The sequence below is a fragment of the Zonotrichia albicollis genome, chromosome W (genome assembly GCF_047830755.1).
Source record: "Zonotrichia albicollis isolate bZonAlb1 chromosome W, bZonAlb1.hap1, whole genome shotgun sequence".
Lineage (NCBI taxonomy): Eukaryota > Metazoa > Chordata > Aves > Passeriformes > Passerellidae > Zonotrichia > Zonotrichia albicollis.
Genome location: NC_133859.1, coordinates 14,805,249 through 14,825,569, shown reverse-complemented (window position 1 = coordinate 14,825,569; position 20,321 = coordinate 14,805,249). Strand labels below are relative to the sequence as shown.

The 20,321-nt window shown below is 48.3% G+C and overlaps 2 long non-coding RNA genes across 2 annotated transcripts in view; one reads left to right on the top strand and one right to left on the bottom strand.

Moving 5' to 3' along the window:
* LOC141726926 (uncharacterized) overlaps positions 1 to 5,057 on the bottom strand; it is a 425,545-nt gene extending 420,488 nt beyond the window's left edge. The window contains exon 1 of the long non-coding RNA XR_012577888.1: positions 5,002 to 5,057. This is a non-coding gene — a long non-coding RNA (uncharacterized LOC141726926). The remainder of the gene's footprint in view (positions 1 to 5,001) is intronic.
* Positions 5,058 to 9,341: 4,284 nt separating this feature from the next.
* On the top strand, positions 9,342 to 19,498 carry LOC141726872 (uncharacterized). The gene is made up of 2 exons (XR_012577829.1): positions 9,342 to 10,113; positions 10,281 to 19,498. It is a non-coding gene; the product is annotated as an uncharacterized LOC141726872 (long non-coding RNA).
* The last annotated feature ends 823 nt before the right edge of the window (positions 19,499 to 20,321 follow it).

The window sequence follows — 20,321 nt, the reverse complement described above, 5'->3', positions numbered from 1 at the left end:
TGGGATTTGGAAGAAACAATCTTTAATATCAATAACAGCTAATTTCCAATCTTGGGGAAGCATTGTTGGGGATGGCATACCAGGTTGAGGAGAACCCATATCTTCAATTACATTATTAATTTGTCGGAGGTCACAGAGGAGTCGCCACCTCTTTTTGTCAGCTTTTTGGATGACAAACACTGGAGAGTTCCATGGGGACATGGTCTCCACAATGTGGCCCTTTCTTAGTTGCTCTTGTACTAGTTCTTCAAGCACTTTTATTTTTTGTTTACTGAGTGGCCACTGTTTCACATCAACTGGTTCGTCTGTTTTCCACTTAAGTTTTTGGGTGGGGCGCTGTTGTTCAATGACTGCTGCACAAAAATGCTGTGGAGAGTCTGGAATATTAATTGTGACACCCCACTGGGCCATTAAATCTCTCCCTAACAAAGGTTCCGAATAATCTAACACAAATGGACGGATATTTGCCAATTGTCCGTTTGGACCCTCGAATTGAATAATGCCTTTGGATTGTTTTGCCAATTGCAGACCTCATACACCTCGAAGGTGACCAGCAACATTTTGTAAAGGCCAGTGTGCTGGCCAGTCTTGTACTGGAATCACTGTGCAGTCTGCACCTGTGTCTACAAACATCTCAATGCGTTTAGACTCCCCACCCCCACTGACATTGCACCACAATTTGGGTTTATCTGTCCCAATAACTTGGACCCGGGCGACTGTGGGCCCTTGTTTATCGACATTTTCAGGTAAAGATGGCACAGGGATAGCTTGAGCAACAATTTGTCCCTTGGGAAGAAACAGGGGTGGGTGGAAACAGTTCAGGCTGAGAACAAATTGCTTGGGATCTGATGTTGTCATTCCCGGAGCAATTTCGATCTCTTGTGGTGTGTTTTTGTCCCCAGTGATGATGTACTTACAATGAATTTGGTTCCAAGTACCCTTCTGTTCAGGATTTACAGAGACAATATGCCAGTCAGTGTCCTTCAGGTGGAGTGACTCTGTCAGCTGCAACCTGTAAGGCTCATTGACAGAAGATGCGGTTAATACAGAATCACTTAAATCATAACAAAGGTTATTTTGTTTCACTTTCAACAGTGGACTAGCAGACTTGGTCTTTGAAGCACCTGCTTCACTTCCACAAATGTTAATATTACCGCGCGCTTGATTTTTTTTGCTACCCTTATTCTCTTGGCCTGCTCTTTTTATGTCTGCACGCCTGGCAGGCTGGCGCTTTACTTTCAGTTTTTTTGTTGTTGACCCCCAGGGAGGGCTTGCAGTTCTCCTCCCCTGCTATTTTTAAATTCATCAAATTCCTTTTTCAGAGGGCACTGGTTACTCCAGTGTCCTAGGTTATTACAAAGCAGGCATGGTTTAGTGGGCTCAACCATTGCTGGTCTCCGCTGCTGCCCAGGGTACTGCTGTGCTGAGGGAGAAGGTGCAGGGCTGGCAACAGCAACACGCTGGGGTGGTCTTGGCAGCAGCTTTGGTCTGGAGTCTTCAGCCACACTCATCAGAGGCACTTTCCTGTTACAGACTAGAAGCATATCTTTTAATGTAGGGGAAGGTTCCATAGGAAGGCTAAGGATTGCCGCTCGACACTGTTCATTTGCATTTGTAAACGCTATTTCTTCTAAAATTGCTTCCCTAGCATTTTCCTTTTTAACCTGTATTTCAATGGCTCTAGTTAGCCTTTCTACAAATTTCAAAAAAGGCTCTGATGGTAGTTGTTTGATTTTACTATAGGGCTCAAAAGGCCCCTCAGGTTGGAGGGAAAAGAATGCTTTCTCAGCTGCTTCTTTTACTTTCTCAAGTGTTTCTGCAGGAATTGCAGCAGCTTGGACTGAGGGAGAAGACCATTGACCCTCACCACAGAGGTGATCAATAGTGATAGGGTTACCATTGTTGTCTTTTGCTGTGTTTGGATCAGCCTGTAAGCCTGGGAGAGCATCTTTTAGCAGTTGTTTCAATGCTGATTCCCATAATTTGAATTCCGTGGATGTCATGAGACATGAAAAAACCTGTTTTAAATCATGTGGAACTACAACAGTCCTACTTAATTCAGAATTTAAAAGGCCACGGAAATATGGACTGTGTGGACCATATTCTTTATGAGATTTACAGATCTCTTTAATCAATTGTCGTACAAAGGAGCTCCAATTAGCAGTTGGGGCTGCTCCAGCTTGAGCTGCAGGCTGAAACGTAACAGGAGCTAGTGACAACATGGCACTGTGCATTGGGTCTGCCGTCCCCTGCACTGTATCCCTTGAATCAGAAGCATTGGGATCACAGCTACAGGTTTGGGGACAGGCAGTGGGTGTGTCCCCACTGTGGGAACCCGGGGAGGGGGCGGGGAAACCGTGGGAACAAGGGGCGGGGTCAAGGGGCTGGCAGGGGGCGGGGATACCGTGGGAACAGGGGGCGGGGTCACCTGGTGACATCACGTCAGCAGACGCCCCCTGGGAGGAGTAGAGAGGCGGAGCTGAGGGTACTGCAGGAAAGGCGGGGGGAGGGGGGAAGGTGTCACAAGGAACAGGAGGAGGGGGGGATGGGGCAGGAATTTTGGGATGCTTAAGAGGATTTTGGGAAGAAGAAGACCAGGTTTGGGAAGATGCCACGTGGCACCCACCATCTTGTGCACCCCCTGGGGACTGGGGGCCATTTTGGACATCACTGCTCTCCGGAAAGCTAACACGTGCTCTGGGATTTAGAGGAGGGGATACAGGGGGTTGGGAAAGACACGCAGCCTGGCCAGTAAATGAGCCTAGCTTGGTCTTATCCTATGCAAGCTGTTACAGCTCCAGAGCTCAGTCCCCAAGGGGACTGGGCGCTAGAAGCCAGCTCGCTCTCAGACCAAGGCCGTGGGTTAGCCCCTAGCAAGCAGGGAGACATTCAGCTCTTAGTGATTAGGCAGCTCTTGTGATTTCAGCTTTGCTTGCTAGGTAGCTTTTCCCTTGGCCTAAGGCTCCAGCAGACGGTAGAGAGAGGAGAAGCAGAAGACACTGGCTGTTCCACGAGTATGGCTTTATTGTAGGGGTCCGTGAAGGGTCTCAGCTCTTCTTCTTCCGAGTTAGTAGGGGTACAGTATGCTACCCTTGGCCTGGATCCAATCCTGACCAATGGCAAAGGTGTTAGAGTGACCATAAGTGACCAATAGTAGGGTTTAACACAATATTGCCTTACATGGCTATAGGGATAAGGTACAAGGCGGATGTCCCTGGAGACAGGAAACTTCTTTGCTGCTGTGTCAGCATTCTATTCTCCAAGGCGCCCTGGCTAAACCTGAGGGGTTTACTACAGGCCAGGGCTTTGTGAACAAAACAACTCAGGTATTCTTGCACACTCTGGGAGCCGACTTCCCAATGAGTTTGCACTCTTTAAAATACCAAGTTTTGGGGAAAGAGGTTTAGGGGTTTTAGGGCAGGGAGGAACAGGGAGAGCAGAGGTACATGGCTTTACATTTGGCTTTTTCTCCATTTCCTTTTGTTTGAGCAATGCTGTTCGAATTTGTAAACTCCAGAACACAAATTTAGCTGAGGGTAATTTGCCAGATTGTCCTAAGGTTATCAATTCATTCCCAACTTTATCCCAGAATTGAATATTGTGGATTTCTTCAGGGGAAATGTTTGGGAACTGCAGAAAAAGCCATCTTATAAACTGTTTCAATTTTCCTTTAGAGAATTTCACATTACTCTTGACTAAAATGCTAACAATATTATAATACACTCCCCTTTGTACAATGCTAAGTTTGGAACCCATGTTAGATGTAAAAAGCAAAGTACTTAATCCCGCCTGACCAAAAACAAAGCTAAAATCAGCTACCAATTTCTAAAAAAAAACCACAGATAGAAAGCGATAACGAGCAGACAAAAGCTTCACAATGCAGCTGTATATACTGCTTTTAAAATTCCCGGGCAGCAGCAGCAGGGCACGCCCTGCCGAGCCGAGGCAGAAACAAAGCCTCCCCCGCGGTGGAATGCAGCCCCCCCGCGGAGCAGAGGGAGCAGCCACTCCACGTGGCAGCCGAAACCGGGACGCCCCCCCCCCCCGCCGCCGCGTGTGCAGAGCACTCCCGACCCCGCAGGTCCCCCGGCCACGTGGAAAGAGAGCCCCCCCCTCCCCCGCAAAGAGAAAGAGAAAGAGAGTCTCCTAACACGTGTCTGAGCACGCTACTGAGCCGGGGCCGCTCCGGCGCGAATTTTAAAAGACAGTGAAACACGCGCAGAAAATAAAGCTAGAACGCTATGAATTTCTGTCTGTGGGGCTGCGCAGCCAAAAATGCAAAGGCAAAAAGGAACAGAACTCGCGGCAGAGTCTGTTTTTGAGCTTCTGCTCTACCGAAAGCAGAGATACTCACGTGAAATGGAAGCTGTAGGCTGGGTACAGGCAGGCAGGTCTCCACCGGAAAAGGACCTCTCTCTGGGTGCAAGAGAGGCTCCCCTTTTCTTCCTCTGGAAAATCTGCTCACCACAATGAAGCTGGACTTTCCAGAAGGCGCCGAACAGTCCACGAAACTTTTTCTGGGAGTATTCCCAAAGTCTCTAGCTGGGAGTCTTGAAGCCAGGCTCCTTTCAGCTGGATGCACGGCTGCCAGAGCTTCTCTGAGGAACTGCGAGTCCGTTTTAGGGCTGCGAAGTGCCCACCCACAGGGACGCCAATATATTGGAATATGTATCCCAATATAACCAGTTAGATGGTGCCTAGGCCAGTTCTGACCCTCGCTGCTGGGCCACAGGCAGCACTGCGGTGTTTTACCCCAGAGATACCTTGGCTGGCGGCAGAGTGCAGCGGGGCACAAGACAGGACTCCGTTCTCCTCAGGAGAGAGAGCTTCTGGCGATAATGGAGAGAAAGGGAGTGGATTCTGCTAGAAGGTTGCCAGATGTTTATTCCATTGGTACAGAGATGTCTGCACTGGGCCACTGCTGCTAACAGAATCCGGCCGCATGGTCTCATTAACATTTTAAGCTCAGGACAGGGGAAGGGGAGGGGACAGGTGAGCCACCAACCAGGTGAAGGGGCAGGGTCCCAAGGGACTAGGGACACCTATCACACGACGCCTTGCTGGTATGTTAGCCTGATTGACAGGGCACACTCAGCGAGGGGCGAGGGGGAAGGGAGAAGGTAAAACAGGATATTGCAACACACCACAACAGAGAAAGAGAGAGGAGACAGAGAGAGGGAGGGAGAGGGGATATAGCTACCAACGCAGAGACGAAGTACTTTGGTCCAGTCCAGTCGAGGATCCGCCTGTTACGCTGGGGAGATCTCAAAGGCTCTAGCTAACTCAGAGGTTTTTATTACTGAAAATTGTGAGGGGGGGGGGGGGCGGGGGAGGGAACAGATACAATAGGGAATAGATGTAACAGGTAGTCTATGTTCTCAGCAGTAAATGAGAGCCATTGTTTTCTTGGTTCAGTGGTCACAACCTTCAGGCAAACATCTCTCTTTGGTCAGCTTGCCTCCCCCCACACACCTCCCTCAGGTTGGGGGTTTCAGTCCCTGATGGAGAGGCTTCTTACATCTCAGTCTGTCTGTCACGGTGGTTGTAAAACAGATGAAGATCTTCTGTGGGAGACCACCTGAAACTCAGGAGAAGTCCAGCCAGGCCGAGAGGTGGGACAGCTTCCAGAGCTGCTATTATTGCAAACGGGGCACGGTGCCCCCTTCTTAGCATACAGCAAACACACCTGTGAAAACGATAGCTTAACTCTGAGCTTTCAGGTCTCAGGGCATTTGGCATGTGACTTTTCTCCTTCAGAGACAGATATTCCAGACAGGGGGGGTCTTCTCTTCAGTGGTCTCCCAAGGATGATCATGAGGCAGATGAGGGAAAATTCGGACAGACTCTCACAACCTGGATGCTTGATTTGGGGCAGTATGGGGTGGGAAGTTCCTAATCTATGCCCAGGTGGCTACTGTGATCTTCTGTCTGAGGATATTGTGGCTGGAACTCGGAAGCGTGGTATTATTACTTGTAATAATACCCTGTTTACTTCTCGAGCTTTGACAGCTCTGGTGGGGAATGCTTCTAGCTTCTTTGAAAATGTATCTGCCAATACTAATAAATACCGATACCCCCCTTTCCTTGGGAATTCTGAAAAGTCAGTTTGCTGCTGCTGTCTAGCCCATGGCCTCTCCCAATCTGACTGAGTTTCAACTTGGGGGTATGTTTGGGGTTAGTCTGGAGGCAAGGATCACACTGTCGGTTTACTTGAGTATTAGTGGCATATAAATTCTTGGCAACGATTCTTTCAATCAGATATGTGTTCTGGAAAGCCTGTGGAAACTACTACTGAAAAGTCAGCACTTCATTTCGTTGCACTCTGTATCACTGGCAGCTTTGGTTATTCTGGGAAAGGACCTGCACTTTATAAAAGCTTTTAAGTAGTTAGGCTCCAGTGTGTTTTCTAGTGGTTCTCTTTCACCAGCAACTCCAAAAATGGGAAGGGATTACTAGCTCTTTTTCAATGGTAGCCCACACCTTGTGGTTGTATGTCTTTTTTGATTAGTATTATTATATTTTGGCTTACTTTCAATGAAAATCTGTCTATAATTACTTCACTTTTTTCTGCTTTCTCTGCTTCTCTATCTGCTAGCTCCTTTCTTTCTTCTCATTTTGAGCTCACTCTCTGATGTGCTTTAATATGCCTTTTCAGGCAGCTAAACTGCTTCCAGCAGCTGGATTGTCTCTTCTTTCTTTTTGAGGTTAGCAATTTCTTCTTTTTCTAGATGGCTCTATGTGCATGCACGACTCTGAATGCATAGTTCGAGTCTGCATAGATGATTATTGTCTTTTCTTTTTGCTATTTTTAAGGACTGGGTCAGTGCATTTATCTCGACTTTCTGTGCAGAGGTACCTGTTGGTAAGGGTCTAGACAATATTACTTCTTTGCAGGTAGTCAATGTGTACTTAGCATGTTGTTTTCTACTGGTAATGTAGCTGCTCTTGTCAGTGAACCAGGTCTTTGCATCATCTACAGGAGTGTCTTTCAAGTCTGGGCATCTGGAGTAAGTAGCTTCAATGGTCTCTAGGCAATCGTGGTGTCTTGTTTCTTTGATTCTACTGAGAAAAGAAGCTGGGTTGACAGGATTAGTCACCACTATCTCTACATCATCTTGCTCTACTATGATGGCTTGGTATTTCAGGAACTTCTGTCGTGAGAACTAGTGGCTGCCCTTCATTGCCAGTACTGCGGACACTGTGTGGACACTAGCACAGTCATTTTTGTCTTGGTAAACTTGCGCGCCTCTTGAATATTCAGCACGACTGCTGGTACAGCTCTGAGGCAACTTGGCTATCTTTTGGCTGTTGCATCTAGTTATTTAGAGAAGTAAGTAACTGCCTTCTAGTATGGACCCAAGTCTTGAGCCAGTATTCTCAGGGCAATTCTTTGTCTTTCATGGGAAAATAGAAAGAATGATTTACTTAGATCTGGAAATCCCAAAGCTGGAGCTGACATGAGGGCACTCTCTAGCTGGTGAAAGGCCCGTGTGGCATCTTTTGTCCACTGGAGATCTCTGTTTCCATTGGCAATAAGAACATGGAGGGGTCTGACGAGCAGTCTATTGTCGCAGACGTCTATTTGTGAAAATCCTTTTCTTAGGATTTTTCTTCCTGAGAAGCTGAGAGGCTCCAGGAACAAAATGCAAACAATGGTTATCTGCTGCTGTGGAATGCAACAGGTGCATCTGTGATTGACCCATCTTGGACATTTACAATTAATGGCCAACCAGAGCCCAGTTAGCTTGGACTCTCTGTCCGAGACACAAACCTTTATTATTCATTCCGTTCTATTCTTAGCTTAGCTAGCCTTCTGAGATGAAACTTTCCTTCTATTCTTTTTAGTATAATTTTAATATATTATATATAATAAAATAATAAATCAAGCCTTCTGAACATGGAGTCAACATTTTCATATCTTCCCTCACCTGAAAACCCCTGTGAACACTGTCACAGATGGTGACCCTCAACTGAGGAAGAACATCATCACTTGGTGAGACTCCAGAGGAGCACTGCTACACTGGTGTCCTGGGGTGACGTTATGATGCTTGTATCCCCATTCATATGTTCTGTGCCTTTAAGACCGGCTCTGAAGAGTGGAAGTTTTGTTTGGGTTTCTCTTATCAGGGACACAGAGATGGGCAGTACTTAGGGCTGTTTTCGCTTCTTGCTTTCGGCTTGCTGCTTTGCTTGCTCTCTTTTCTGCTCTCGCTCCTGCTCTGCTTTGGCCTCTGCTTATTAGCTAGTTCTAGCTAAACAGTCCAAATTCCTTCCTGGACTGTTTCTCCTCTCCTGTTTCTGTGACCATCTCAAATCTGCTCCGGACTGGGACCCAGGAACACCGAGGGTTTGCACTGTTTTGGCTTGCAGCAGCTGCCCCAGCGTCAGAGGGACTGAGAACAGAGCAACCACCCCCAAAAGAAACTTTCTGATTTGTCATCTTTCTCAGAGCAGTGTCATCTGGTATTGTTCATTTTGTGTGCTGGGGGGAGCTGTGCCAGTCAAATAAACAGGTTCTTTCCACTTCTCTCCGAGGAATTCTTCCCAAACCAGTTGGGGGGGGAGGGGCCGTGTGGGTTTTGCGTTCTGGAGGGGCCCTCCTTTGCAGATTCTTTAACAAATTTGCCCTAAACCAGGACAACTGCGTAAATCCCGAGTATGTGGTGTTGATGGTAACCTCACAAGTGACCACAGAAGTGGATTCTAGCCAGGAGCTGAAGAACTGAAGATCCTGATTTGGACAGAGTTCACAGCCAAAGCTGACCACAAAGAGAACCTTTTGAAAAGCCTCTGGAGAAGATGTCCAGAAAGCCTAGCAGCACCATGCAGCCTGCCAGAGCCTAATGGACACTGTCACAAGGTACTCTTAGCTTTTCCCTTCCTGATGATGCTGCCCTTCACGGAATGTGGCTGCACAGGTGGGTGAGGGTGCCCACAGAAGCAGAGGTTCCGTTCTCCCCCTCAGAAGAGAAACTTATTGGCCTCTGGCAAAGATGGGGTGAAGAGGACAATGTTCCTATGGTGGAGAGACATTTCTATGAGTTTTTTCGATGAGCAAAGTTCCATGGGTTTTTCATGAATGTGCTCTATGTCCTTGATTCGTACGTATGGGAATGCATGGAACTCATTATTATGGCCCGGTGCCAAGATTTTGGATACCCTCGGATTTATCCGTCATTCAAAACACTCTTCCCAGTTGCCGGGCCCAGCAGGAGAAGACCCCCTGCAGGACCTGCTGGTTTCCCCCCCACGACTCGCGGGGGGGGGGGGGGGGGGCAAAGTTTTGACCACAGATGAAGGTTTTTTTTCTCCTGCGTTTTTGGAGCATGCTCAGACAGAGCCGCTTTTTCGCCCCATTGTTTCTCTCAGGGGGGATGGGAGTTGGCGGCACTGCCATGGCCAGTGACGCGGGCACCACCCCGGACAGCCCCGTGGACCCCGCCATGCTCAGCGCCGTGGGTGGCGCTGCTCCATGGGGCCCTGCCTTCCGGGCCCGCAGGGCTACCCCAACCCTCCCCGCGGCTGCCTCCCCGGGAAGCCCCGCCTGCGGCTCCGCTGATTTTTGCACCTGCGCAGCCGACCTCAGAAGCACCGCTCCCCGCGGCTTTGCCTGTGTTGCTAGGCAACGCACTCAGCAACGACAGCGACCGGCAGGCAGTGCCAAACCCCCCCGGCTGTCCCACCACCTTCTGTGCCGGCTCCGCCGCTTTTGCAGTCTGCGCATACACTGCAGATTTCGAGACCTGGAGTCGACGCGGCCGCTGCTTCTGGGCCAGCGGGGGATGCACTCCCTCCAGCCTCGCCCCCCCCACCCGCGCCCCCAGCGGCCTCGCCGCCTTCCGCCGAACCGATCCCGGTTCGGGATGACGCTGACAACGGCGCTGAGCCTGCGGGACCCTCAGAGCCGCCCGCGGTCCCGCCGCCCCCAGCGGCACTTCCTGCAACGAGCGTGACTTCTCCCCCCAAGTTTTTCGGGCTGTCCCAGGGCTGCCCTTGCGAGGGGAGCTGGGACAGGGGGAGGGGACGTCGGCCTCTCCTTCCGTGGAGGAGGCATGGCCCAACAGCTGAGCGCGGGCGCAGCCCGGCTGCCTGCTTTCAAACTCAGTGTTTTTGGTGGGTTGGGGGGTGTTTGGTCGGGGGTTCCCCCTTGGGGGTTCCAGAAATTCCTGCCATCCCTCGCGCACCTCAGCAGGGAAGGGGAGGTGGCTCCCGGGAGTTCTGCCTTTGGTCCCCAGACCGGGAGGCAGATGGGAGGAACACCTTTTGCATTTGCATTGCAGAGGAAGCAGCGGGAAGAGATCATCGCTTGCTTCTGTGAAGAAAAAACATTCCCAGACCCGAGATGGAGATTCCCGGGACAGCTTCTATTCCCCCAATGCCGGCATGCGTCGGTGGTTTGGGGGGGAGGAAGCGTTTGGTCACTTGTGCTGCCATTGCACTGGCAGCAGGGTGCAGGTTTGTGAGAAGAAAGCCCACCTGGTGGGCTGGGCCTGAGCTGTTTGGCTCAGTTCCCTGGGCCAGGGCCACCGCCCAGCCTCCTGTTGGGTTTGGGCATTTTGTTTCCCCCGTCAGGTCCTGGGCCACCATTTTGTGGGGCAGGTCTGGGATTCCTGATCCTTCCAAGAGGGCCTGGGTTGCCCAGGGCCTCTCAGGCCTCTCTGTTGCTGCTCTTTCCAAAAAAACCCTAATTTTAAATAGAAAGAGTTGAAAGAGCTAGTAGCAGCTCAGAAGCATTGAAGAGCCAAAAATTAGCTTCAGCCCAAGTTGTTCAATAAAGGGCTGTGGCAAGACATTCTTGTCAATTTCAAATTGTTTGATGACTGTCAATGGATTTTTTGATAACTATTGATGGGTATTTCTTTAGCAATTTCTTATTTCAGGATTCTGCAAGCCTTTTTAAGGACCAAAAGGGACTTTGAGAGATGTATAAGAGGAACATCTTCAGTCCATGGATTTTCCTGAAACTCAGCTGTTTGGACTTGAAATTTCTTTGCATTGTTTTTGCATTTTCTTATATTGTAAGATTGTTTTAGAGATATGATAGAATTTTATGTTCTACATGTGAAGAATTTACCTGTTCATTCCACAGGAGCACTTGATTGAGGTTTTGATTGGCAATAGATAACCTGTCAAGTGTTTGTTCTTTCCTCTACATGAGCCCAGCAGAGAAAATTGCAAACACTTTTTATTTTAACAAAATCAAAAAAGGTGACATGTCGCAGACATCTTTTTATGAAAATCCTTTCCTTAGGATTTTTCTTCCTGAGAAGCTGAGTGGCTCCAGGAACAAAATGTAAACAATGGTTATCTGCTGCTGTGGAATGCAACAGATGCATCTGTGATCGGCACATCTTGGATGTTATGAACAAAAATTCGGTTAATATTTTTTTTGGGAGAAAAGGTTACAAAAAGGCAGCCAGATCTCTGTCCCTGCCAGGGTTCTGAGTGCTTTGTTATTGTAATCACGGGTCGTTGGAGCTTATCTCCTCTTTTGTATTAGTAAAAGCCCTGGCTGGGGTGGAATGATGGCCCTTCCCCGAGGCTAAAGTTCCTACCATACTGAAGACACCTGAGAGAGTGGGGGGGGTTATGCAAAGTGACTCCAGGACCAGCATGCTTTTGGGACCCCGACCCCAAAATGCAACGAGAAAACCCTAAAAACAATGAGCCACCTAAGAGTCGAGAGACTAAAGTGATGTCCGGACGTGAGGAGCCAAGTGCTGAGCCTGCAGAGATGCGGAGTCCCTCTCGCCCTGACCATGGGAGTCGTCCCCAGCGCCGAGACTGAGGGGGACCGCGCTGAGAAAGTAACATCTGACAGGGACATCACGCCCTAAAGGCTCCCACGAGGACTGGATCCCCCGGCTCTGCCCCTGGTGGACAGAGCTGCACATGTCCTCCTCCTCTGAGTCGCCCTGGGAGACACGACGGGGACTGCAGCCCTGCCGAGCTGCCCAATCCTGAGCTGATCACTTTTAATAAAGGCATTAAAAAGGAGAAGAAGTCTCCTGGCCCTATTTATTTCAGCTGGGGGCGCTCGTCCGGAATAGCCACGCCGCAAGAAGACTCAAGACTGGCCATCTTGGACTTCAGGACAGCTGGCTACCAGGACCAGAGGGATCGGCTCAGGACCAGCGACACAGAGGAGCACCGGAGCACCGGATTGGTGAGAAAGCCGGTGGCGGGACTGGGAGACGTGCGCATGTGTGTGTGAATGAGACGAAGGCCAGTAGCCGGACCTTCGAAGTGAGAGCGGACCCCTCAGTACCACGGTTCCGGACTCCTGCGAAGGGGCTGGCCGGAAACAGGGGGAAACGAGTGAAATTAGTGTGACTGAGACGTCTCCCAAGGGGAATTAAAGGGCCTCCCCCCTCCAGGCGTGCGGAGGGAATATTTGTATGAGTGGCACGCACCCAAAATAGGTCCTGACAGAGGCAAGTCAGGCAGATTTGTCAGTCCCGAGAAGGATTCGGGTAGCATTTGTAAGTCTTGAGAAGGATTCGCGTAAGATTTTGTCAGTCCCGAGAAGGATTCGGGTAGCTCAAAAGCCCTGCAGGCAAAAGTAAGTCCTGACACAGCAGTCAGGCACAAACCCCAGCGAAGGAGGCTGTGGTTTGCGTTTAAGTCCTGATACGGTGAAGCCTAAAAATTGGCGGGTTAGGCAAACTAAAAATCAGGCAGTTGTTTTTCCTGACTGAGGGAGTCAGGCACGACCCGGATTCTTAGGCCGAGGCTTCGTGTGTTCAAGTCCCGATAGATGTAAGACCTGACGTGGGGAAAAGTTGGGCAATCAAGAGATCGGGCAGTTGTTTCAGTATAAAGTCCTGAGCATCAGGCAGAAATTTGAAGTTCAGTGGAGGAGGCTGAAGCTCCTCAAAGAAGGTTCTTCTTGAAATTACCAGTCAGTAAAAGCACCTTTGGGACGTTTTACTGTTGAGACCTGTAAAATGGGAGGGTGTAATAGTAGAAAGACCGGCAAGAGACTGAGGGATATACCTCCCAATAGTCCCTTAGGAGAACTGTTAGTAAAATGGGATTCTATAGAGGCCACGGAGGGATTAGATAAAGTGAAAATGATCCATTATTGTATGGAAGTGTGGCCAGAATTAGAGGTGCAAGGAGGATGGCCTTGGTGTGGGACAAAGGATAAGTGGATGTGCCAACTATTAAATAATTATCTGACAGCTCCAGGAGATACTGATCCTGAGCAATTATTGTATGTAGCTTGCTGGTTAAAGAGCGCTGTTGGGGATGAAGGGGTGCGAATTTGTAAGGTACAGAGGAAGAAAGAGGGGAATGAAGGAGGGGATGATAGGACTAGTAAAAGATGGGACCCCCTGGATTATTTGCCTCCTTCTGCCCCTCACACCTTATAATCCTCTTCTTCAAGCACCTCAAATGGCAGGTCCGGTTCTTCCCCCAGCTGCCATCTCACTACCACCTGTTCAAACTCCTCCTTCTACCTCTTCAGCTTCCGCTATGATAAACCCAGTATCCCCTCCAGTTCCTTCTGCACCACCACAAGTGCCTACTCCACCTGCTGCATTCTCCACCCCTTCTCCAGCTGCACTTAATATCCACTCAGGCTCTTCTCCCCCTCCTATGGCGGTCCCTTTACCTCCTTCTAGTTGGGACACAAATGCCTCCTCGACTAGTAAACAGCCATCAGCAAATACACCTGCTGATGGGCAGAAAGTTCAAGGTAACCCAGATATCCCTCAAAGTAGTTTGGCATCTGAAGATGGGCCGTACTGTAGCACCAGATCCAAGACCTCCAAGGCAGAGAGACTCTTTCCCCTCAGAGAGGTTCCTATGGGAGGAATAGCGGGAGGTGTTGGCTTTGTGAATGCTCCCCTAACTGCTTCTGAGGTGAGAGGATTCAAGAAAGAGTTGGGACATTTAGTTGAGGACCCAGTGGGCATAGCCAACCAAGTGGATCAATTTCTAGGTCCAAATATCTACACTTGGGGGGAGATGAATTCCATCCTGAGTATATTGTTTTCCCCAGAAGAGGTCCAGATGATTAGGGTGGCTAGCATAAGAATTTGGGAGAAAGATAACCGTCCAGGACCCCAGGTGCCATCAGGTGAACAGAAATTGCCACTAACAGATCCCAGCTGGAACCCTAACCAGGAGGAGGGGAGGAAGGCCATGATGGAATATAGGTCTTTGATAATACGGGGGATCAAAGAGTCAGTTCCCAAAGGAACTAACACCCAATTGGCATTTGAGGGCACGCAGGAGAAAGATGAAGCTCCTGCTGCCTGGCTTAATCGCCTAAGGCGGAACTTCCAGTTGTACACTAGAATAGACCCAGACACCCCAGAAGGTCAAATGCTACTAAAAGTCCAATTTGTTACCAAATCTTGGCCTGATATAAGGAGGAAACTGGAAAAGATGGAAGAGTGGCAAGTGAAGGACATAAATGAGTTATTAAGAGAGGCATTGAAGGTGTATTTAAGGAGGGAGGAAGATAAAGCAAAGGCCAAGGCTAAGATCATAGTTGCTGTAGCTAGAGAAAGTGCAGGGTGGGCGGGTCCACCACCAGGAGGAGGCACGGATAGGCCTCTTGTACTGTCAGGTGCAAGAGGGATAGAGACACCTCAAGTCCCTTTGAGAGAACCACATTGCTATTACTGTGGAGAGCCAGGACACGTCAGGAGGTTTTGTAGAAAGCTCAGTCTCGATGTGGCAATAGCCAGGGAACAAGATAATTTAGGGAAGATCCTTAGAGGTGACGAGTAGACGGTCAGGGGCTTTACACTTTAGGGGACCTGATGCAACATCTAGAAGAGCCCTTAGTAAACTTTGAGGTGGGACCCCTAAATGAAGAATTAGAATTTTTGGTTGATACAGGAGCAGATAAGTCCTGTCTCAACAAAGTAACATCTGAAGTTAGACAGAAAAACCAGCTAAGCAGAATGGATATCCAATAGCACCAAAACTGCCCAGTAGAACTAAACTTGTAATAAGTGGTGTGAAAGTAAAAGGTACCTTATTGTTGTCTTGTTGTGTGTGCGAGAGTGAGTCACAAGCAAAGTCTGCCTCAACTTCCCGGGCAGGTGGGAAGGGGACAGTGGAAGTGTGTTTGTGTGACCTGCAAACCAGACTAGTGCTCCCCAGATGTGTGAGGGAGCCGTAGGCGTGAGTGACACGCAGGCAGCCTCACAGGTGAATGTGCACCAGAGGCAACCAGAGTCAGGGCCCTTCCAAGAGGCTCAGAGACCTGTGGGCCAAGCCCCAGGGTGAAGGGGGGGCTACAGGGACCTGTGATTATCTAGGAATAATGATCCAGTTTGTGTCTTGAGGGTGTGAAGGAATGTGTGAAAGTGAATGAGAAATGAGAGAGTGAATATAAACGAATTAGAATAGAGGTAATGTAGATTGTGCATTACAAGTTTTACCACATCTCCTTAGAGGGAAGTGTATTGTGTAGAAGAATAGTGTGAAAAAAATTAAGTGTAAGGGGTTGAAAGAAGTATTTAAGCTCTAAAGAAAAGTAAGAAACAGAAGCAAGAGATAAATAAATAAGATCTTGAAAAACAGAACAGAAAACCATTGAATTAAATACACAGAAAAATAGGAGAATAAAAGTGCTTTGGGAGTTAAGTTAGCTGAGAAATACAACTCCTTGCAAAATACAGAGTATGTAGAAGTTGATGAGAGAAACATACAAGCTATGGAAAAGGAGAAATTACTGATAACATTAAACAGAGAAGCTGAGTTTTGATAAAATCATTAAATAGCAGACCATTAATACCTGTGTTTGAAAGCCCGTTTCAGGTATTCTTCATTACTAAGACGGTTGGACTCACATCACTCTCACCCCCTGGCATTGGACCAGGATTCAACACCAGTTTTTTTCCCTCTGACATTCTGGCATTGGACTGGACTGCACCCCATTCTCCCCCTGGCATTGGACCAGGATTCAACATCAGGTTTTTTTCCCTTTGGCATTCTGGCATTGGGCCAGACTCCCAGTTTTTTCCCTCTGGCATTGGGCCAGAGTCCACACCACTCACCTCCGGACACTGGATAAGGATTCATCCACATCACACGTTAATTCACCTGAGTATACTGTGATTTAAAGTTGACTCTCAGGAGGAAGAGTCACAAAGACTGAACTGTATGGGAAAAATCGGTATTCAGAGTTCTAATATTGCTCAAAATGTTTCAAGACTGTTTTGTGTAAACTATGTTGGTAAAAAGTTTAAGGCTGTAAATAAGTAATTCTGGTTAAGTTCCCCAATATATTTCTAAAGACTCCAGGTTAATCCTCTACAGAACACTCCTCTGGTGGGGGGGAAACTAAAATTTGTAGGGAACAGACCAAGAGAGGCTTAACCAGAGAAGCGGGTAGAAGGGACTCTAAAGAGCTTAGAAGCTTCTTCTCAGTAAAAAAATTCCCCAAGAGGCAAGGCCGGGTGGGCGGGCTGTGCAAGATGACCCATACCGGACTCTTGGGAAGGGTAGTAATGATACCTCTAACTGCTGGTGTTGCTCTAGGAAGCCCAGCTGAGCTGTGCAGTGAGTGCTACCAACCCCGCTATGAGGAGGAAGTGAGCTCCTTGTCGAGAGTCCACATCAGTTCTAACCCTGATTGTGTTAACCCCTCCCACTTGGTCCTTTATGAGAAAAATAAGAGAGTGTATTGGATAGCCCAGAATACTGCCACTTTTAGGCAGCCACTCCTAGGAGAGTGCCCTATAGTGGATGCCTGGTTGTGCTTTGAATGTGATGCTGCTGAAACAAGCTCAGCAGATCTAGTAAAAAGTAAAGAAATGGTGAAAATGGTAAGAAAAATTGTTTGTTACAAGTATTTATATGAGTGTACTGGAAAAGAGATAAACCCCTTTTGGAACACACTTCAGGGGAGCTCTAAACCCCTAGGTTTTATCTCATCTGGCAACTGCATTGCTAGAGTGATAAAACCAATTTTCTTATTACCCAAAGAAACTGGATCAAGTTTGGGAGTTCCTATATATAATGATTTGGGAGAAATTAAACAAAACAGGCAAAGTGAAATAGAAATTGAGAAAATCCAAAATTGTAAAAGCCAAGTTCGGGTCCCAATATCTGTGTTGAACAAAGTCATCCGGCTCCAGGCAGTATTAAAAATAAAGAATTCAATTATTAGGGACATTTCAAACGAAATAAAAAGATTAGCATGTGTAAATAATCAAGATCAAACTCCTACACTTGATCCCAGTGGGTGGGAGAACTTGGAGATTTTCAGAAAAGATGTATGGGAAAAGGTGGTTTTTCTCACTGTGTGTAGACTTGGAGGATTGCTCTTTTTACTATGCTTATTTATCTGTTTTAGTAAAACAGTATTTGCTGTGCCGACCAACCTGAAGAAACCAAGAAGAGTAACAAGGTTAAGTAACCATGATTACCAAAGTGCACAAGAGATTTATAGTAGATTCAAAACAAAAATTGTGAGTTGATGCAAGCTTAAGAATTTAAGCACGTTCAAAGAAAAAGAGGGGGGACTGTTGTGAACAAAAATTCGGTTAATATTTTTTTTGTGAGAAAGAGTTACAGGGATGCAGCCAGATCTCTGTTTCTGCCAGGGTTCTGAGTGCTTTGTTATTGTAATCACGGGTAGTTGGAGCTTATCTCCTCTTTTGTATTAGTAAAAGCCTTGGCTGGGGTGGAGTGATGGCCCTTCCCCGAGGCTAAAGTTCCTACCATACTGAAGACACCTGAGAGGGTGGGGGGGGTTATGCAAAGTGACTCCAAGACCAGCATGCTTTTGGGACCCCGACCCCAAAATGCAACGAGAAAACCCTAAAAACAATGAGCCACCTAAGAGTTGAGAGACTAAAGTGATGTCCAGACGTGAGGAGCCAAGTGCTGAGCCTGCAGAGATGCGGAGTCCCTCTCGCCCTGACCATGGGAGTCGTCCCCAGCGCCGAGACTGAGGGGGACCGCGCTGAGAAAGTAACATCTGACAGGGACATCACGCCCTAAAGGCTCCCACGAGGACTGGATCCCCCGGCTCTGCCCCTGGTGGACAGAGCTGCACATGTCCTCCTCCTCTGAGTCGCCCTGGGAGACACGACGGGGACTGCAGCCCTGCCGAGCCGCCCAATCCTGAGCTGATCACTTTTAATAAAGGCATTAAAAAGGAGAAAAAGTGTCCTGGCCCTGTTTATTTCATTGGATGTTTACAATTAATGGCCAACCACAGCCCAGTTAGCTTGGACTCTCTGTCCGAGACACAAACCTTTATTATTCATTCCGTTCTATTCTTAGCTTAGCTAGCTGTGGTGGTTTGACCAGGAAGAAGTGGGAATTCTGGGATGCTGTGGTCAAACCAATGGATGCTCAGAGTTTGATATTGGCACCTTGTGTGACCAGTGCAGTTTGGACACACCTCCGAGAATACACAGGGGTTAAAAAGCAGAGCTCTGGCCCTGGGAGGCTCTCTTGGGACGTCGAGGAGCAGAGGTCAGATCTCCCTCCCCTGTCCAGCCGCTGCTGCTGGGCGTGGGAGGAGCAGCCATGCGGTAGGCCCGGGGCCTGGACAGAGATGGGGGTTAGAAGGCCCTCAAGGATGGAAGGGGGGAGGAGCAGCCCCAGGAGGCATCGGGCAGACATTTCCCCCCCCCAGGAGGGAGAGAGAGGGAGAGTCGGCGAGACGGAATGTGATAGCAGCCGGCCCAGGAGGAGAAAGGGGGGAGAAGGGTGCAGCCCGGCCGGCCGCAGCAGCAGCGCGTGTGGGAGTATCGTCGTTCTGAGAAAGGCAGAGACTGAAATTTTTAACCCCTTTCTTTCATGATTGGGGCTTTGCAAGAATGCTGATCCTCCTCAGAGCTGACTAAGAAGGGAGATAAGAGATAAGATGAAACAAGGACCTGGCCCGAAGGACGTAGAGAAGACTGGCTGAGTGAAGAGAGAGATGCTTGGAGTGGCCTTTTGGCTGGACTTTTCTTGTGGCCATGGACTCAGTTTGTTCCTGTGACACAGAGACTGCACTTAGGGGGAGGCAGTGCCTCAGAACCAGGAGGGTTCATCGTGGGGACCCCTCGGCCCCAGGGGGTTGGAAAAATATGGGGGGGACAGATGTCCCAAAGCAGAGACTGTGCCTTTTTGGAGTGAGACAAGGCATCCTTAAAAGACAACCCTAAAAGCAGCTCTGGTCCATGCACGGTGGTGAGAGCACTGGGCATGGAAGGAAGATGTCACAAGCGGCAAAAGGACTTTCCGGGCGGTGCCGAGTGACATTGGAAGCACAGAGGTTTCAGCGTGTTTCCAGGGGAAGCCTATGGAACAAGAAGGACTCCTCTCCTCTTCATGGACTGAAGTTTGAGTATACTAAAGTGTGGTGCCAGGCTGGGCAGTTGGTGATTTGGGAGAATGTATCGGATTGGGAAATTCAGGTAGTGGGGAGGAGGAAAGTGGTTTTTTTGTAAGGTTTTCAATTTTTTCCTTTTCCTTATAGTTTTTCCCTATTTTCCTGTAGTTTAGGTAATAAAGTTTTCTTTATGTTTAAGCAGGAGCCTGCTTTGCTTATTCCTGGTCACATCTCACAGCAGACACCAGGGTGAGGGCATTTTCATGGGGGCACTGGCTCTGTGCCAGGCTCAAACCATGACACTAGCCTTCTGAGATGAAACTTTCTTTCTATTCTTTTTAGTATAGTTTTAATATATATCATAAAATAATAAATCAAGCATTCTGAACATGCAGTCAACTGTTTCCTCTCTTCCCTCACCTGAAAACCCCTGTGAACACCGTCACAGTCTATAATTATAAACCCACAGCTTGCTCTACCTTGCCATGCTTGAGAAGGTTTAGAGTTCTTTTGTTGTCTGGGGTTTCAAGGTTTGGCATATGGCTTCTTTGCGAGCTTGCTTGAAAGTCTGTTGCCTAGCACTCACTTTGTACTTCAGGTAGATTAATTCCTGTTTCACTACCTGTGCCTTTTATCTTTGATACTCTGTATCTTTGGAGTCTTAGGAAATTTGAAAGGCTTACTGTCTACGTCACACATGCTTCTTTTGTCTGAGTGGCTACTAGAAGATCATTTTTCGTACTGCAACAGCCACCCCTTCCTCGTGTGCAGCTTCTTAGGACTCTGGATCTTTGCAAGTTGTTCTCTAATCGGAGTTTGGGAATTTTTGAAGCTTCAGGCACATGGACCATGTGAACTGTGTTTTGCACTGCTTCTAGGGCTTTCCTATTTGAATGCAAAAGTTTTCTGGCTGGCTTCATGGATAGGGAGGCAAAAGAAGGCATCTCTCAGGTCTAAAACAGTAAACTAGGTTAGCTCAGGTTTTAAAAAAGTTTGTAAAGTATATGGATTTGCTACTACG